Source organism: Podarcis pityusensis, assembly GCF_964106645.2.
Source record: "Podarcis pityusensis genome assembly, chromosome: 4".
Classification (NCBI taxonomy): domain Eukaryota; kingdom Metazoa; phylum Chordata; class Lepidosauria; order Squamata; family Lacertidae; genus Podarcis; species Podarcis pityusensis.
In genome coordinates this window covers 42,761,182-42,781,070 of record NC_138027.1, presented here as the reverse complement: position 1 = coordinate 42,781,070, position 19,889 = coordinate 42,761,182, and the positions used below count along the sequence as shown (strand labels likewise).

At 40.8% G+C, this 19,889-nt stretch overlaps 1 long non-coding RNA gene across 1 annotated transcript; it reads left to right on the top strand.

Moving 5' to 3' along the window:
* The first annotated feature begins 3,287 nt into the window (after positions 1-3,287).
* On the top strand, positions 3,288-18,388 carry LOC308476021. The gene is made up of 3 exons (XR_013985645.1): positions 3,288-4,162; positions 13,115-13,226; positions 18,220-18,388. It is a non-coding gene; the product is annotated as an uncharacterized lncRNA (long non-coding RNA).
* Positions 18,389-19,889: the final 1,501 nt, after the last annotated feature.

Genomic DNA, 19,889 nt, shown 5'->3' with positions numbered 1-19,889 from the left:
AAAACAGAAAATAAATTAATGTTGATTTTTTTCAGATTCTGAAATCATATTTTAGTTTATATTTAGTTGGACCAACAAGTAAATATTGACTTTATAGAGATGAAAATCTTAAAATGTGACTTTTCCTCACTACTATTAATTCTATCTGTTCTTTAGACGCAGATAGATTGCAGATTGACTAGTGAGAGCTGGTGAAATTTTGTAAAGCCAGTGAGAGAAAATGTGAAAAAACAAGAAAACAAAATGTGAAAATGGTACTTAATAGCAAAGAACAGTGTTTATCAATTTGCTTAATTTAAATACATGAAAATCCTTAATTTCAGCACTATAATTCTATATACTACTATATTTCAATGAAAGATTCTATTTAATATTAGTAATAAATGAACAATAAAATATTGCTTCTTTAGGTAAGTCGGATAAATTTCTTAAAAGAGTGATCACTAATTCTATTCTCTCCTAAACAATAAAATATCAGCACCTAATTTTTTTATTGGGAGTATCACTGTGGGCCATTCACACCTGACCAGTATGCATTGATTACAGAGGAGGGGAATTGGATCTGGCCAGAGGTCTGGAGCCTGAGTTGCTCCACACCCGTGCAGCCAGTTTGTCAGGTGGGTAGGGCCCTGTCCACCTGTCAGTCACTTGGCATCACTAGGACATCGGGCGACATTTTCCATTTGTAAAGTGACAGGCTGCGCTACAAATGAAAATCCAAGCCCAGAGAAGGAGGTTAAAGTTACCTCCAGTCAGCTGATTATTGCTGACTTCAAGCCTTGCTTTTGCCAGGGGTTCTCTGTGCTTCCCAGTTCCTCAGCTGATCAGTGGTAACAGCAAGCCTCCCTTGCCAGTCAACAATCGGGAACACACAAATTGTGCATTGACAGCCATGTCATGTTTCTGTAGTTTGGGTAAAACAGGCTTGTGGGCCATGTTAGGATCAGTTTTGGGACTATTTAGACCTGGAGGCTGGAGGTTCCCAATGCCTCAGTTTACACCCTAGCATTATATGCTAATCTCCAAAATCCCATTGTTATTCCTCTTCCCCAGCTCCCCCTTATCAATCTCAATAACATTTGTATGTGTTATGCTAAATATTCTGACCATTCTTCATTGATTAATGGGAAAAGAAACTGCATTTGAAAATTATTAAAGCGGATAGAAGAATTAAGATGAAATTATCATAAGTGGGATGCAGGGGTTTTGTGTGTGCTTATCTTACTTTCGAGATGTCCAAGGGTTTTTGGGGAGTTCCCTTTATTTCATTCTACAAATCATCTTTCTGGTAGTCTGCTCTCTGCAGCCTTTATTGTGAACTAAGTGTCTTGAAAACCCCAGAACATTCTCAGCTGGGCTTCCTTGTAAGCACAGAAAAGTGGAGACACTGTCTTCTACGTGTCTGACAGCTGTTCTTAAAAAACATATTGCAGTATTTTTACTTTTAAAAAATCAGTGCACCCATTTCAGGTGCTCTATACCTAACCTCCCCAGCTTCCCATGCTTGAATTAAAGTTCAGGGTCAGGCATCATGAGATAACATCTCCCATGAGGTTGTTGTTTTTTTCATATCTGAAAGCATAGGCAGACATGGAAGCTGGAGAATGATGGAGAGATATATAATGGGAAATGCACATCACCCAACTTGCAGCTATAAAGTAAGCTATAAAGAAAGCCTCTTTTGCAAGGGAAGAAAAGTTTCGAGAACTAGAGGACACCTTTTGGCAGAGCAGCACTAACTCTTCCACAGTGATGTAAAGATTGTGAGAAGTGGACTGTTTCTGCAGCCATGACCATCTATAAAATGAGGTAAGGTTATTTATGGGACAGAACTGTGGTAATCCCCTTCACTGTCATTTTATCAGTGGAATGGCATATTGGGGACAAGAGATCCCGTGCAGACATGACTGTTGTAGGCAGAAAGGTGTCTGAAGAATATAGTTTTGTTCCAGCAGATTCTATGTACTGGCTAAGTATTATATTAAATGCAAATGCTTCAACTTAATAAGATGTTTGACTGGAAGCACAATGTGACAGTTACTTGCTTGCTTTGTTTTTTTTGCCAGATGGTTCATGCACCATTCTTGAAAATCTTGCAACTGGCTCTTGAAAATTAGAAAATTGCTAACCAGTTAAGATAATACTTTGAGGATTTTTAAAAACCAGTGCCACAGGCTCTATAACCAGCCTTCAAACTCCACCCCCTTTAAATTTAATTATTATCATGGAGGTTCAGAAGTTTCCGCCTGTTAGAATATGCAGAAATAATGCCAGCAGGACAACCTCTAGGAGGAAATTACTGCATCCTCCTTGTTTATTTGGGCCTCTGGGAAGTTCCTTTAAGCTTGACATTTTTGTATTATTGTGCATTAGTATAATAGTATATTTATTTGGCAGAGTTTGTGCTCCGTACCTGTAAATATGTGTGCTTTATAAAGCCAATTATAGTGTGTCTAGGAGCAATGTATCTTTGGGTGTTTTTGCAAGTCACTGATTAGAAAAAGTTAGTTCAGAACAGTACAGCCAGCAGGTCTGCCTTCAGCTCCAATGGAGAAGAACAGGAAAAAGTAGGTCTTCCTCACTTAGCGCATCCTGCTTTCCATATTTATGTGGGGATCGAAAACATCAATTTCAGTGTTGGTTGTCAAACTTCAGCATGTTATTTTTATTCTAAGAAGGCAAATATTGAACTTTTGACCCTTTCCCGTCATCTGTGACCACATTTTGGGAAACAAAGTGCAAAGTTTGAATATACGGATATATATTTAAGTGCAAAACGTAAAGGCACCCAAGTGCACATGGTGAGATGCAGAATGTTTTGTTTAGTCATTCATGAGCAAGCATATTAATGTTGCTCTTGAACAAGCAATGCTAGCTGCTGCAAGATTAGTTGAAATTCATTCATTTTGCAGAATTTCAGATTGCATCTTAATCTATAACCTCTGAATCTCAGAGGTTTGTTGAGTATGAGACTGCAGTAGGCATGCTCAAGTAATTACTGCTTGTCCTTGAAGTTTATAAATTTCATATTTCTTCAGAGAAGAAAGATAGTGATTTTTAACCTCAGCAATGCATTTACAGTTTGCGTGTCGAGGTCCCCAAGCCACCCCCCAAATAACTCACAACGCACACTTAATTTTTGCTTAAGGTTTTTGGCATAATTTTGGCCACAACTTTATTTAAATACAAAACCGTGAGTGGTTGTTTAGGCATTGGTTAAGACTATCTGTCCCCCCGCCTGGGGAAAGCAAGTCGGGGAGAAATGGAGCTGAGTCACAGACCCTCAATTCTCATCCGCATGCTCCCTGAAGGCTTGCCGGCCCTAGTCCCATTCCAGGGATTGGACGAAAAGATGGCAAGCCCCAGGATTCCTTTAACGGAATTCCCTTTCCACAGCAACCATGGAGGGGCAGGCCCAGCCTATCCTAACCCCTCCTCCACCAATTTATAACCAATGCCTAACCGCAACCTTACAAGTTGTGACGATTTGCTACGCAGTAGGCAAAAACCAAATGGCCCAGCCAATCAGCCAGATGGACAAAATTCCTACCAGGCCCCTGCCCCAACGGCAGACGACCCCATGACAGGCATAGCAAGGGCAATGCAACAACCCCTTACTCAAGGGCGGGTGGGCGGGTGATCCGTTGCACGCAGCAAAGAGAAAGCTCCAGGCTGCGTGCAGAGTATTTAAACATTTTACCCCTCCCACCAAAATTGCAACATAACTTTTACCCCAGCAACCCAGTGAACCAATCACTGCCCCAGGCCATCTTTAGAGACCCTGCCTGGTAACAGAGGGGTGGCTCAGCAGACCCCACCGCAACACGTGCTCTCCATGAAGGAGAACACGCTTTGTATTTTCTTTGCTGCTCCTACAAGTCCCTTGCAACTGCTACAGCTCTTAAAATGGAGATTATGCTTAGTGTTGCAACCCTGATCGTACTAAGCAGATAGTAAGAAGACACACTGAATTCTGTGGAATTCACATCTGAATAAACACAATTAGGATTGAAGAGTAATAAGACGTGCACCAGCGGCTGGAACTTCCAGGAGGCTGGAGAAGAGGACTCACCATCATTGCCCTCCCCAACATTTTCCTTCTGCTGCTATTAGTCCCCTATATATGAAAGGTGACAGAGCCAGCAATAACTCATCTAACCAGGTGAGAAGACCATTCCGCCTCTGAACTGTATCTGAGCCTGGCTGCTGAGACTCCTTTGAGCACAAGACCTGCACCAGCAGTTGGAACTATCTGGTAACTTTTTTCCACTTTGCACTTTTGCATTTAATTCTGGATTCTTTCTTTTTTAAAAATATTGAATGCATTCTATGTTTGCTAAATTGTTGAGTTTTGTCTTTAAATTTATTGATATGTTGTGCAAACTGTTTTCTCTACCCCCTGCATTTTGCATTTGGTAAGAAGCGGGTGTTCGTTGTCAGATGTTTTGGGCACAGCTCACTGTGTTAAGATGGCATATACATAAACTCAATCAATCAATCAATCAATCAATCTCGCTTATCAGTCTTACTTCCTTTGAGGATACATAGCTCAGTAGTTGAGCACATTCACTGTAGGCGGAAGATCTTTTTCAGTCCCAAGCATCCAGGTTTTCAGGTTGCAGAACTGAGCGATATCTCCGCCTAAGACCTTGGGGACTATTTGTTGAACTAGATGGGTTTATTAATTAAATAATTCACCAATTTTCTGCTTTCTACCAAAGCAATTCAAAGTGCCTTATAGCAAATGATCTCTCAATATACAGCTGCTTCCTATGACTTAAATACAGTTTGTTTGCCTTTTCAGCAGTTAATAAACCTACTGTCTTGTTATAAGAAACTTAAGATCTATTTTCATGAGTATGTGACAAATCTCAGAGCTAATCACAGCAATGATGGGCAACAGTTTTACATAGTGGGTGGGGATTTAGAAGGCTCCTCTCTGAAGAAGCAGGCTTTCCCACTCATGCCACTGAGTGTCTTTCATCTCTTCATTCCCATTAATTTCCTAATCCTCATTGCTGAAGTGATTAAACTGATAAAATGAACAAACATTTACAAATGAGTTGTACAGTGGCATAAAACAATATGTATATAGACAGGGTAATGTATGAAAATGCTTCTGATGAACTACTCCAGTTCCAATAAGATTTGCGGAATGCTCATAATAATGCTTGTGTGACACTTTATTTATTTTCTACACCCACCTCTTTTTTATTTATTCCTGTCATACCTACACAGTCTAGTACAGTAATCCTCTGTAAAGTCGGGTTGGTTGTAAGGAAAGGAGCAATAATTTTCTATCTTATATGGAAGAGACATCTTTTTAAGAAATGTTTTTTCCCCCCTCTTGACTCCCTTTGTGATTTTGATGAAGTAATGGGGCACATTGGTCAAGAATACTGCAAAAAATCTAATATTAAAAGTGGAACTAAGAAGACCTTTGGGGACATCAGAATAAAATGAGGATCATTCCGGAAAGTCCAATAATTCTCTCTCAAGAAATGGAATGATATGTGTTGGCCTCTTCTGTCTTCACCAGTCGCAGTGATGACAGTTCTTTCTCAGTTTTCAAGATGAGTGTCCAATTGTTTCAGGGTTGTTGTGACTTGGACTAAGGATACACGTATGGAAATAGAATCTGAAGCTATAACACCTCAGTAGAGATGAAAATGTATTGCTGCACAACGGAAAAGGCAATAATAGCATCTATCATACTGAAAGGAGTGGGATACCTAATAATAAAGCAGCAAAACTCAAACATAAACGAAAAAGGTATATATAAGATCCATGAAAGGTGTAAAAGGTGTAAGCCCGCTTAGTGCTATGGATGTCAGAGATATGGAATCATACTGGTAAGTACTAAGTAAACCAAAGCATATCATATTCTGGTTTTCTCCTTGCTGAGTTGTACAAGGGCAACACTGTGACCAAGGAGGAAGAAGCTATCAGGCAGTGCCACCCCTTGAATTGGTTTTAAGTATGAAGACAGGCAGGTGAGGATTAGCTAGTGGTAAACTGAGGTTGGTGGGGCAGTGGATCAGCCTCCAGCACTTTAATTATAGTTCATAATGTCTGATTAAAAACATACATGCATAATTTTCAGCTATAATCCTGATCTGCAGTGCTGGCAAGAACATTTTAATGTAATAATGAAATAGCATTTTACAGTAATGGTATACTATTTCATACTGTATGTACTGCATCCTTCCACTTCTTAGATTGATGGAAATTTGGGGGTAGCACTAAAATGGCATAAGATGACAGATAGCACCAGATACTTACAATGTACTTGTAAAGTTTCTTTTAGTTTCAGACACACAAGAAGAGTACTTCGGAAGCAACAGTTTTCCATGACAGGCAGCAAAACCACTGACCTTGCAAAAGACAGCCAAAGAGTAAAATAGTTTGGAGCAAGCCTGAACCATCATTTGCAGATAGCATTTGGGTTTGGAGGTTTGTGTGTGTGTATCTTGTTTTTAAAGATATCAGAGAGAAAGGCCATTTATGCAGCACCCACACAATGTTGGCATCCAAACTTGCACATGTGTAGTTCACTTCACAGCTTTGAGTGGACAGAGGTGGGAAAATTCATTTCCTTAACAGATCTGTGACTGTGCAGTACATCTTGATTGATTGAAATGCATTCCCTCATATGCTGCGAGAACAGGACTTGTAAAATTAGTATTTCTTTGCTGTGTCTCAGAGGAGTCATGGCTGTTAATAAAAGGCAGGTTATTCTGTGAGGATACCTGTATGTTTCTTCCTCCTGGTTCTCCAAGGAGAAAGGGTGATTGATTTATGTGTGTGAGAGAGAGACAGATGAGGATGGGAGAGGGTTTTTTTTAAGAAAACTGAATATATTCTGAGGCATGGTCTGGTTCAGATGCTAGAAAATCCTCTGGAACAGTCATGCCTATGAAGGCACGGGGGGAATGATATTTAGAATCATAGAGTTGTAGAGTTGGCCCCAGGGGCCATCTAGTCCAGCCCCCTGCAATGCAGGGATCTCAACAATGCAGGGATCTTGAGATAGCACGGCCATGCCTACAGGTGTCGCTTCCTGGTAGTGATATACACAAATGCAACAACTGTAAAATCTACCACTTTGTTCATATGGATCTCTAAGCCATTTCAGTTGTGATGCCTCAAGTTCCTTTCAAGGCCAGCTCCGGGTATTGAGGGAGCCCCAAACAAGATGCCTTCATTGAGCCTCCCTAGCAGTGTTGTGTGGCCCAGTCTGACTTTCAATGACTTGGGGACACATATCAATATCAGTTGAACTTTCAGGCACCAACACTTTAATTGCTCATAAATGTTTGTCAGGGGCATTATATTGTGGTCAGTTAAACTGGCAATGCCTGCATCCCATTTGTCCATTCCTCCAATGTACTTTCCCCTCAATTTTCATCTATAAAAGAGAAGCAGAGAATATAAAAGCAGAGAATATCTACTGGCACCTTCCTTATCTATCTTTAGGCACCAGGCGAAAATGTTCCTCTTCAACCAGTTCTTTGGCTAATTAATATTCTACAGCCTTTTAAATTTGTTTTTGGGAGGGAGTATTACTTTGTTGTTTCTAACTTTTTGTGCATTTATCTCATGTTTTTATCTTGTGAAACACCCTGAGATCTTTTGATGAAGGGTGGTATATAAATCACAACCAAAGGAAATCATACAACATCGACTTTCTGAACATTGTAGCCATGCACAGAGAAGAATTAAGTAAGACAGCAGGCATAGATGGGGAGAGGGTTGCCACTGCTAATTGTGTCTTACATTTCTTTCCTATTTCCAGGTTTCCTTTCTGCTTTACAGCTGAGGGAGAGGCAGCGGGCTGACCGTTTGGGCAGCCTGGAGCCTGCGCACGCCCAAGCCACCGCGTCTCTCCCAGGAGAGTCACGTGGCTTGGGCACACTGCAGGCCCTGCAGTGAGTGCCACCCGGCATTTTGTCACCCCCCTCAGTGGTGACACCCAGGGCGGCCCGCCCCCCTTCCTCTGCTCCTGGGTGGGGGCCTCTCACTACCAAAGATGACATGTCAGTTTTTCCATCATTGCCAAGACTCATATTTTGTCATATCAGTTTGGGATGTTCAGTCCAGTAGCATTTTTCTATTATTGAGCAATAATCAATTATGCCACCACAGTATAACCTTCATCAGTGCCTTGGAGGGTGTTTTTGTGTTTTCACGCAAAAAAAAATCTAGACAGCCAGCATAATCTTAGTTCCTTTGTTACTGGGCAGCAAGTAATTAAACACATTTCAGCAGTCACACCATCAAGTAGCATAGCTAAAAGTGGACATTGCCACCACAAGTGGAAATAGGAGCTCCTGAAAGCAACCCCCCTTCAACACTTTGCAGATTTTATATTACTGTTTTTGTATCTATTCTGCTGCTGCTTTTTCACTACATGTTATCTAGGCAAGAAAAATGTATGAACAGTTTGTTTGCCATTGTTGGTTTTCTACTCTTCCCTCTCCCCCCTCCAAATATTTATTTTCATTTAAGATGCAAAGGGAAGAAGCTATCTGGAGAGTTTAGTTTTATAATCAGTTATAGGAGACAGTCTCTTGTTTGGTTAGTGAAGGAAACAATTAGCAGCCATTTTTGTTTTCCACAAGTACTTTTGTATTCTGTAGAGGAGACAACATTCTACCTAAGTAAACACTCACAGATTAGCAAAACAAAGTTAGATGAAAGATGGGGGGGGCGGCGGCTTGAATCTGAATTTGCAAACTTGAATTCTGAAAAAGTGCATGTGCATCCACTGTAGCCATTTACTCAGAGATTTTTAAATGTAGCTAAACATGGGGAGGGGGGGCGCACACCTTAGCACCAGCACTCAATACACAATACTTAGAATTTATCTCAATTCTCTTCTAATTGCTATTAGATTTATTTGTAATAAAGCCGTGTACATGTGGAAAATTGGATTTTAATGAATACTTTATTATGTGGCTTTCAAGTTGCAGAGAGGTTTGTTCTCTCATTTGTAAGCCAAATCTCCTTATACCTCTGGTGTCAGCATGTATTTAGTTTCAAGTAGCCAAAGATCCACAGAATTAGTTTTCTAACTGAAGGGTACAGGGTAGTGACCTATACAGTGCTGCAGGTTTTAGGAACAAATCCTCATGGAATATGTTGTCTGTACTATTGTTATTTGTTTGTATGTTATTGAGTTTATGTCCCAAGGAGCCCAGGTGACGAACATTTTACAACAAATTAAAAGATTCTAAAAACAATTACGATTAAAAACATGTAACCTCAATTACCGACAGAGGACAAGATGGTTGGGCAGTGTTCTCGAAGCTACGAACATGAGTTTGACCAAACTGTGGGAGGCAGTGGAAGACAGGAGTGCCTGGCGTGCTCTGGTCCATGGGGTCACGAAGAGTTGGACACAACTAAACAACAACAACATCAATTACCTATTGTTTTTGTCCATGGAGTTTTCTTGGCAGGGATACTGGAGTGGCTTGCCGGTTCCTGCTCCAGGTGGATCATGTTTAGTCAAAACTCTCCACTATGTCCTGTCCATCTTGGGTGGCCCTGCATGGCATAGCTCATAGCTGCTCTGAGTTATTCAAGCTCCTTCGCCACGACAAGGCAGTGATCCATGAAGGAGAACATATTGTGATCATTTTTTTGCCCAAAGTCCTATAGGTTGGGAAATTTGTATTTGAATTAAAAATAGAGAAAGCAGAAAGTCCATATTCATGGTAGGTAATCTGTGAGCCTGGAAAAGACCCTGATGTTGTGAAAAATTGAGGACACAAGGAGAAGGGGACAACAGAGGACGAGATGGTTGGACAGCATTCTCAAAGCTACTAACATGAGTTTGACCAAACTGTGGGAGGCAGTGGAAGACAGGAGTGCCTGGCTCTGGTCCATGGGGTCATGAAGAGTCGGACACGACTAAACGATTAAACAACAACAAATATCAATTTCTCTCTCTCTCTCTTTCTCTCTCTCTCTCTCTCTCTGTGTGTGTGTGTTTAAAAAAACAACCATTCTAAAAGCAATTAAAAACAGTTTAAAACATTCTTCCAGCCAATGATCTTAAAGTTGCAGACAGATGATTCCATTGATATTGAAACCATAAATTGACTTTAATGTAACTTTTTGCTGTTTTTAGATAATCTGATCTACTCTGTTCCTAGGGCTGGGTTCTACCAGGTAGATCCTGAAAATATCAGTTCCCTATTCTTTTTAGATCACCCCTGTTGGATGCTCCCATCTTGAATATGAATTATTATTGTCCATTTGTTTGTTTAAATCATTCCTAACCCACCTTTCAGGGCACATCACAAGGCAGCTTACCAAAAAAGATAATAACATGCAAAATATCAAAACAAACTATTTACTGTATTATTGTAATCCTAAGGTTTAAATGTCTTACAATATTAAGTGCTTTATTCAGACTTTTAAATGGCAAGGAGCCATTTTTCATTATCTAATCATATAAGAATATATTGTGATCATTTTTTTGCCCAAAGTCCTATAGCTTGGAAAATTTGTATTTGAATTAAAAATAGAGAAAGCAAAAAGTCCATATTCATGGTAGGTAATCTGTGGGCCAAGTAAACATATTGATTTAACATTCCACATATTTACAGTGTTCAGGCTCTGGGTGCTATTGATTAAGTAGACAAAATGATACCATCTACAACAAGAGGAAGGTATCAGCAGGCTTGCGTGATCCTCAAGGTTAACATAAGTATAAAAACTTTAGGAATTCCCCCAAACAGCCAAGTGAGAACTGAGTTTTCTCAGTGGCCCATGGAATGCTACCTGTTTGGGGAAAAGGAATGGGGGGCGGAACAGGGAAGTGAATTGAATGGCTAGAATCATGCAAAAGAGCATTCCAGATATGGATGATGTATCAGTGCATAATCATTGCAGTTCTACTTTAAACGACTTCATGATGAGCGCCGGCACATTTTTTTCTTTTAAAAAAAGCACTGCATGTACAGATGCTACATTATCCGCAGTGCAAAGTCAAACAATGGAACTCACTCCCCCAGGAGACAGTGATGGCGACCAACTTGGATGGCTTTAAAAGAGGACTGGGCAAATTCACGGGGAGAGGGCTGTCAATGCTGGGACAACTCTTGAGTTGGAGCAACTGGCTAAAATATTTTAAAGGCTTTTAATTTTGGTTCTTCTGTTTTGTTTTCGTTGGGTTGGGGTTGGTTAAATGTTTAGTTGGGGTTGTTGGTTATTTTAATTTGGGTATAACTAAACATTATGTATGTATGTATGTATGTATGTATTCATTCATTCATTCATTCATTCATTTTCCATTGATTTATTGGTTTATTTATACAGTGGTACCTCGGGTTAAGTACTTAATTCATTCCGGAGGTCTGTACTTAACCTGAAACTGTTCTTAACCTGAAGCACCACTTTAGCTAATGGGGCCTCCTGCTGCTGCCGCGCCGCCGGAGCACGATTTCTGTTCTCATCCTGAAGCAAAGTTCTTAACCTGAAGCAGTATTTCTGGGTTAGCGGAGTCTGTAACCTGAAGCGTATGTAACCTGAAGCGTATGTAACCCGAGGTACCACTGTAGTCTCTATAAGATATTCTGGTTTTTTTTAATGTTTGATGTTTTTATATATGTTGTAAGCCACCCAGAGTGGCTGGGAAACCCAGCTAGATCGGTGGGATATACGTAATAAAATTATTATTATTTATTATTATTACTAGCCACTATGGCTGTTGTTCTACATCCACAGCTGGAGGCAGCAATGCTTCTGTGTACCAGTTGCTGGAAACCACAGGAGGGAAAAGTGTTCTTGTGCTCATGTTCTGCTTGCTAGTTTCCCACAGGCATCTGGTTGGCATATGGATGCTCTACTAGATGGGCCACTAGCCTGATGCAACAGGCTATTCTAAGGTTCTCATGATTCAGCCATGTTTTAAATACCGTTGATTTAAACAGTGATTTAACCCTTTCCCATCAGAATCAGCGAGACTCATATGGGTTTATCTTTGGTTGGATCCAGAATTATTTTGGCTGCATCTCTGCATCTCTTTCCTGATTACCAACATTCACAGGGTTATACATGTTGTTTCGACATATTATTTTTACTTATTATCCTTTTAGAATTCTGGTTGCTTGTGTTTTTTACCAATTCCCTTTGAATTACATGATGTCAGTGTCCATAATCTTCATTGGTGGTTACCATGGAGACGTTCAGTTCCACTCTGCAATGCATTTTTGGAATATTTCTTATTAATAAGTGGTAGAAATATGGTGTTCTAAAATAGTTTAAATATTTCACAAGCTTATTTACATATCAACCTTCTCTGTTTTACGAAAGCAAGTTGCCATTTACCTTTTATGGATGTCGATAATTTTTCACAACTGTAATTCAAGCATGTAAACTGAGTAAGAACTAGCAAAAAAGGGCTTGCAGAAGAATCTATTAACCAATATTTTCTGGAGCTGGTGGGCAAACAAATATTTTTAGACAAGTGTCTGCATTATTCTTAAAAGTGAACATTGTTTTTTTGAAGCAACCCTGTTTGCCATGGTTTCAAGCATATGTTTCACTATAAGAAATGCAGCTTAGCTACTGTGCACCACAATATGTACATTCTACACTCTGTATGAATATAGACAGACTTGTAAAATGTGCAGGTAATTGGGTACCCATATGAACTGGCTCACATCTGGTGATGAAAATGGTGCTGAAATTGCCCTCCAGAAGCTTGGCCTATCTAGAGATGCTGGAGATCATACCGAGGACCTTCTGCATGCAAAAGAGACTACCTTTCTCAACTCACTCTTGTCACTGCCAAATGGTTATTTTCAAGAGTACTATACAATCCATGCAGGATTTGATGGAATTACAAAGTCTCCAGCTGGCGTGGAAATAAGAAGAAAGGAAGCTAGCATTGGATCAAAGTATTTGGCCATCACATTTTCAGCAATATTGGCAGGGTGGTGGGAATAAAAATGAAAACTGAAAATGGCATTTCTTTTGGTGGAAGCATATAATCTAATCATTGGGGGCTGGTTGGCTGAAGGACTTACTGCCAGGACAGGAGGGGGCAGAAGATTTGTTACAGTTTCTGTCCTAATTTTTCATTAACTATAACTGTTTGCAGTTACTTCAGGGCATAGCAGAGTTGCAGCCCCGCAGCCTGGAAACATTTCTCTTTCGAAACTGTTCAGTGAGAAGAATGCTACATCATGATGCAATACCACCAAAATCCCCAGGTAAATTGGGGGGTGGGGGGCAGGGAGATGGCTGCCCCCACTAGCCAGAGTGGGCAAAGATCAAGAGTAAGCAGGGATACTATATTATTATTTTTAATAACTGTCGTTCCTTTTACCTTTTCTCCTTTACACTATCTATGGCCCCGGGTGGCTAAATGCTCAAAATTTTCTCCAGTGTTCCCTGGGATATAGATACCAGTCCAGCCAAACAGCTGCTAAGCTTCCTCTGTGCATCTTTTCCAGAAGAGTAGGCAGGACTGCTCTCTGCAAATTGAGGAAGGCACCTCTGAAATGTTGTCATCTCAGCCGGCTGCCTGGTTTGCCGGTATTGCTGGGCCAACACTATTATTAAAGACAAATATGGGGTGTGCACGTGGGGGGGCAGGCATTGTTAAATTGTATTTATTACAAAATTGACAGTTTTCCCATTAGATCCCTTTGCCGCTATCATCCTCCCATCCCCATCACATCTAAAAGAAATCTTTGGTAGTGATGCACTTTCCTTTTTATCAGATTGTGTGTGTTTTTTTTCAACGCTCAGCAATTGCAGACTTAACATTTACATTTACATATATCTGTGCAAATTTCTTATATTATATAAATGAGATTTGGCACCCTTGTCTCCGCCTAGGAATGGTGGTAGCTCTTCTATTATTTATATGAAATTTCTTAAAAAGATTCTACTTACAGCCAGCATTCTCAACCAAAGCTAAGCAACATTGGATGTCCTGGTGAAATAAAATATTCTTTAAACATCACAAAGGAAATGGCCCCAATGGCTTTAGTATATCAAATGCTGAATGCTGCAATGCTCAAAGTATTCATTTTATAATAACCCCAGTGAAATAAATATGATTACTCAAAAGTAATCACCTATATACACAGAAACACTGCTAGTTTGTTGATCCCAAAGCTTCCATTGAAAATTAGAACATGTCCTTAGAAATGCTAAAATTTACATAAGTAGAATTTGAAATTTGAAGACTGGTTCACACATGTATGTGCATCACTCAATAATTATCACTTTATTACTTAATATTTTGGCTCAGTTCATAATCTTAAAATTCTGCTCTGATGGTGGAGGAACGGGCTGATCCCTTCTTTGCTGTGCTCATAATAATCAAGAGATAACCAATTCTTGCTGAAAAGCTCATTTTGATTAGAACTCTGCACCTATTCAAGAACTTTTTTATTATTACTTTGACTTTACTCTAAGCAATAAGCATGGTGCTGTTGCAAAGGAATAAGAAAAAGCACCTTTGAATTACAGGGTCTCCCCCCTAGTAGTTGCTGCACATAGAAGCAATCTTTTTTTGGACCACAACATAAATGCAAGACTAATTAGTCCCCAGAAACTTTCTTCTGTCAAATGAAAACATATACCCCTGGATCTCTATTCATTTCCTAATTAACTCTGAGAAGAAAACAAAAAGTCTTCCCGCCAGCAACTATCTTATTTCAATGACTGGATCAATTTAAATCTGTATTTCCTAGGAAACAATTTCACATTTCTCAATGAGGAACACCTCAGACACCTGCCTGTCAGTTTTGATTGGCCAAAGATCCCTCATGACCTTCTTCTAATTCTGTAGCGGCAAACTTATACTGTAATGTTCATTATAATGCAGTCTTATATTGTAATGTGTAGGATCCTGAACATATTGTGGTTCCTAAGGACCTGGGACCCCCACATGGGCAGCAGATCCCGATGTAGACCTTTATTCCTCCTTTGTTCCCGACGTCAATCTTCACTTCCCCCTTCTTCCCTGGCAAAACTGTGGTTTGCCTCAAGTGCCATAATGTATTGGATCAGCCCTGACTAAGCTCCCTGACTATCTCTCCCCCTCTCAGCAAGTGGCAACACTGAGAAGCAACCATGAAACACTGCCCTGTAGGCTGCTGCTGGAGAGTGAGACATGCTGCCTTTTTCTTTGCCCAGAATGACCAGTGCAGTGTGCTTCCATCCACACTGGACAGACCTGGAAATGCCATGTGCGCGCATGCTTTTGCATAAGTTTTCAGCGAATATATGTGGGAGAGGGGAGGAGAATGCTGTATTCATGCTTGTCTGTGTGACCTGAATTTGTAATGTGCAAAAGTGGTGTGCGGGATATGCTTTGGCCACACCCACCTCTGTTATGTGACACTTGGTAGCTGAGCATCAGTGAGGTGCATGAATCAAACTAGTTTAGCCAACCCTGATCTAGGACCTAATAAAGACCTTCACAGTGAGCCAACATTACTGCAAAGACCCTAACTTCAAAATGAGCCCAGGACAAGACAATTTTATACTTTATTTATTTTGAACAAAGAGAATGTGAGAGGTAATCTCCGCAATGGGGTGAGCTCCTGTTGCTCAGTCCCAGCTCCTGCCAACCTTGCAGTTTGAAAGCAACAAAAAAAGTGCAAGTAAATAGGTACCACTGTGGCAGGAAGGTAAACAGTGTTTCCGTGCGCTGCTCTGGTTTCACCAGAAGCGGCTTAGTCATGCTGGCCACATGACCCAGAAAAACTGTTTGCAGACAAACGCTGGCTCCCTTGGCCAATAAAGCGAGATGAGCTCCGCAACCCCAGAGTTGTCCGCGACTGGACTTAACTGTCAGGAGTCCTTTACCTTTTTTAATGTGAGCTGAAGCAGTTTCCAATCTAGCTTGGGAAAGATCATCCGCATCTAATAAATCGCTATATGCCCACATGCTTTTAAACTAGTTTCCAAATATTTTGTACTCATTTCCCCCATCAGAATTGACTATGCAGAGTGCCATATGAAATGAGTGCACTGTACTGTATTCTTTCTACTACAAGTGAAGCAAACCTGAGAAATTAACACAATGGAAGGAAACTTGGGAACATATCTTCAACTTAGTTTTCACTTCAGGCTTTTTCTTGAAGAAAAGAATATTATTTTCATTGACCTATGGTGATGAGGGACTGAAGATGAAAGTATATTGCCTACAAATATTTGTGTGTGTGTACAATAAGCATTTCATGAGACAATGTGGTGTAGTGGTTAGAATGTTGAACTTGGGAGACTAATGCACACAGAGTCATAAAACTCACCATGTGATCAAGGGTCTTCCACTGTCTTTCAGCATTTCTCAAAAGATTGTTGTGAGGATATAATGCTAGGAGGGGAGAACCATGTATGCACCTTAAACTGCTTGGAGGGATTAAATGTTATAATAAGAAGAGCAATAAGAATAAGAATAGTAACAATACTTAATAAGACAGATAATAAATAATCATTGAACTGATATGATACATGGCTTTGTTTTAGCTTTTTGCTTGGAGCTAGATCAAAACCTTAGAGGCACAAATATAATATATGGATTCCTTTAAATATTATAACAATTTTTTAAGGTGAAACTGTCTCGAAATGATGTCATTTCACCTTACATATGTCAGCTGTCATTGCAGAGTTGCCGAAGTGATATGTCTTATGCTTGATTACCATAGAATATGTAATTACTGATTTATGTTTGAAGTATAAAAATAACAATCTCAGGAAAAATCTCCAAATCCCAGGGAAGCCAATTCAAATTTGACATTTTCAAAGAGAAACAATTTAAGGTTATCAACCTAACTTTCCTGAAACCTCACAGGGGGGAAAAGAAGAAGGATGCGTAACCTTGTACCCCATCTTTCTGCTTTGCATTTAGTATCAGTGCCTTTCCTCTCTGATGTGCCTTATGGCTATTTTAAGTTTTAATTTTATACCTGTTTCCTGTGATAAATCTCCCTTTTATTTTACCTTGAAGGTTATTCAGGTGGAATTTATAAAATCCACATTTCCGAGGATCAAGTCATTGAGGAAATGTTTGAGGTGTCTTCATTTTTTAAAGGTGTATCAAAGATCGAGGTTGTGCTCTCCAAATATTGTTGAACATGGTGTCCTCCAGTCAATGTGGAACACGCATCAGTCCCAGCCAATATGGCAAATGGTCAGGGACGATGGAAATTGTAATCCAGGAACACCTGGAGAGCACCACATTGACTATACCTGTGATGGAGATCTATGTATGGTGTTGAGACAGCGGATAAAAAGAGGGTTTTCTCCCCCCGCGCTCCAATAATACCAAAACGCTGAATCATCAAGTGGCAGGAAATTCTAGACAGGCAAAAGGAAATACTTACTTACTTACTATCCTACCATTCATCCAAGGGCAGTTTGCAAAATAAAAACCACAAAAATACATACCATAGTAGCAAACTAAACTGATCAGCAGCTACTTATATGCTCAAACCGTCTTTCCCTGGTGTGCAACCTAGCTACTGAATTCTACACCAGCTGAAGTTTCTGAACCATCTTCAGAGGCAGTCCCACACACAACGCATTGCAGTAATCTAACCTAGAGGTTCCCAGAGCATAGATGACAGAAAGTAGGCTATCCCTGTCCAAATAAGGGTGCAGCTTGGCCACTAGCTGAAGCTGATGGAAGGCACTCTCTGCCACTGAGGCCACCTACACCTCAAGTAGCAGCAATGGATCCAGAAGTATCTGCAAGCTGCGTACCTGCTGCGTCAGAGGGATTGCAACCCCATCAATAGCAGACCACCTTCCATCCACCCACTTACAGTGCACCAGTCTTATCAGGATTGAGCTTCAGTTTATTGGCTTTCACCCAGTCTATTACTGAAGCGAGACACTGGTGTAGAACATCCACTGCCACATCTCTTTTTTAAAAAAAAATATATTTGCAATCATAAGATGAGGTGATGTCCATAGGTTCTGATAAATTTAAAAGGAGTTAGACTTCTTTGAATGACTACAAGCTATGATGAATGTGTTCTGTCTGAAGGATAATAGACAACATACCTCAGGTTACTGGTTGCTGGGGAGCAACCGTGGGAAAAGACTATTGTCTTTATGTCTGCATGTGAGATTCCCAGAGGCATCTGTTTGGCCATTGTGGGAACTAGAATGCAATGCTAGATGGACCTTTGGGGTCTAATCCAGAAGACCTGTAATTGCATTCTTTTTATTTTCTTCCAGGGCTGGTGGAAGAGACTGAGCCCCCCCTGCCACCATCCAAGCAAGAAGAAGAAGAAGAAGAGGAGGAGGAGGAGTTTGGATTTGATATCCCGCTTTATCACTCCCCGAAGGAGTCTCAAAGCGGCTAACATTCTCCTTTCCCTTCCTCCCCCACAACAAACACTCTGTGAGGTGAGTGGGGCTGAGAGATTTCAAAGAAGTGTGACTAGCCCAAGGTCGCCCAGCAGCTGCATGTGGAGGAGCAGGGAAGCAAACCCAGTTCCCCAGATTACGAGTCTACCGCTCTTAACCACTACACCACACTGGCTCTCAAGACTCCTCTTCATCTCTCCCTTCTGCCACCCCTCCTTCTCTTCATGATCATAGAATCATAGAGTTGGAAGAGACCACAAGGGCCATCGAGTCCAACCCCCTGCCAAGCAGGAAACACCATCAGAGCACTCCTGACATATGGTTGTCAAGCCTCTGCTTAAAGATCTCCAAAGAAGGAGACTCCACCACACTCCTTGGCAGCAAATTCCACTGTCAAACAGCTCTTACTGTCAGGAAGTTCTTCCTAATGTTTAGGTGGAATCTTCTTTCTTGTAGTTTGGATCCATTGCTCCGTGTCCGCTTCTCTGGAGCAGCAGAAAACAACCTTTCTCCCTCCTCTATGTGACATCCTTTTATATATTTGAACATGGCTATCATATCACCCCTTAACCTCCTCTTCTCCAGGCTAAACATGCCCAGCTCCCTTAGCCGTTCCTCATAAGGCAGCGTTTCTAGGCCTTTGACCATTTTGGTTGCCCTCCTCTGGACATGTTCCAGTTTGTCAGTGTCCTTCTTGAACTGTGGTGCCCAGAACTGGACACAATACTCCAGGTGAGGTCTGACCAGAGCAGAATACAGTGGCACTATTACTTCCCTTGATCTAGATGCTATACTCCTATTGATGAGGCCCAGAATTGCATTGGCTTTTTTAGCTGCCGCGTCACACTGTTGGCTTATGTCAAGTTTGTGGTCAACCAAGACTCCTAGATCCTTTTCACATGTACTGCTCTCAAGCCAGGTGTCACCCATCTTGTATTTGTGCCTCTCATTTTTTTTGCCCAAGTGCAATACTTTACATTTCTCCCTGTTAAAATTCATCTTGTTTGTTTTGGCCCAGTTCTCTAATGTGTCAAGGTCGTTTTGAAGTGTGATCCTGTCCTCTGGGGTGTTAGCCACCCCTCCCAGTTTGGTGTCATCTGCAAATTTGATCAGGATGCCATTGAGTCCATCATCCAAGTCGTTGATAAAGATGTTGAATAAGACCGGGCCCAAGACAGAACCCTGTGGCACCCCACTAGTCACTCTTCTCCAGGATGAAGAGGAACCATTGATGAGCACCCTTTGGCTTCGGTCAGTCAGCCAGTTACAAATCCACTGAGTGGTAGCATAGTCAATGATGATGATGGTATCAGCACCCCTTCCCCTCCTGGCTTTGTTTTTTTAAAAAAAAATAATAAAAATAAAACAACAACAAACTCTGTAGTGGTGTAACCACGAGTGTGGTCCTTCACCCCCTTTTGCTTTGCACTAGGAAGGACCAATGGGATCCCCAGAACAATGCATTGTGGGTGGAGTAGTCATGAAAGCACTTGTATCACAACTGCCTTTTGCTGCCGTGGCTAATGATGCCTAACAAT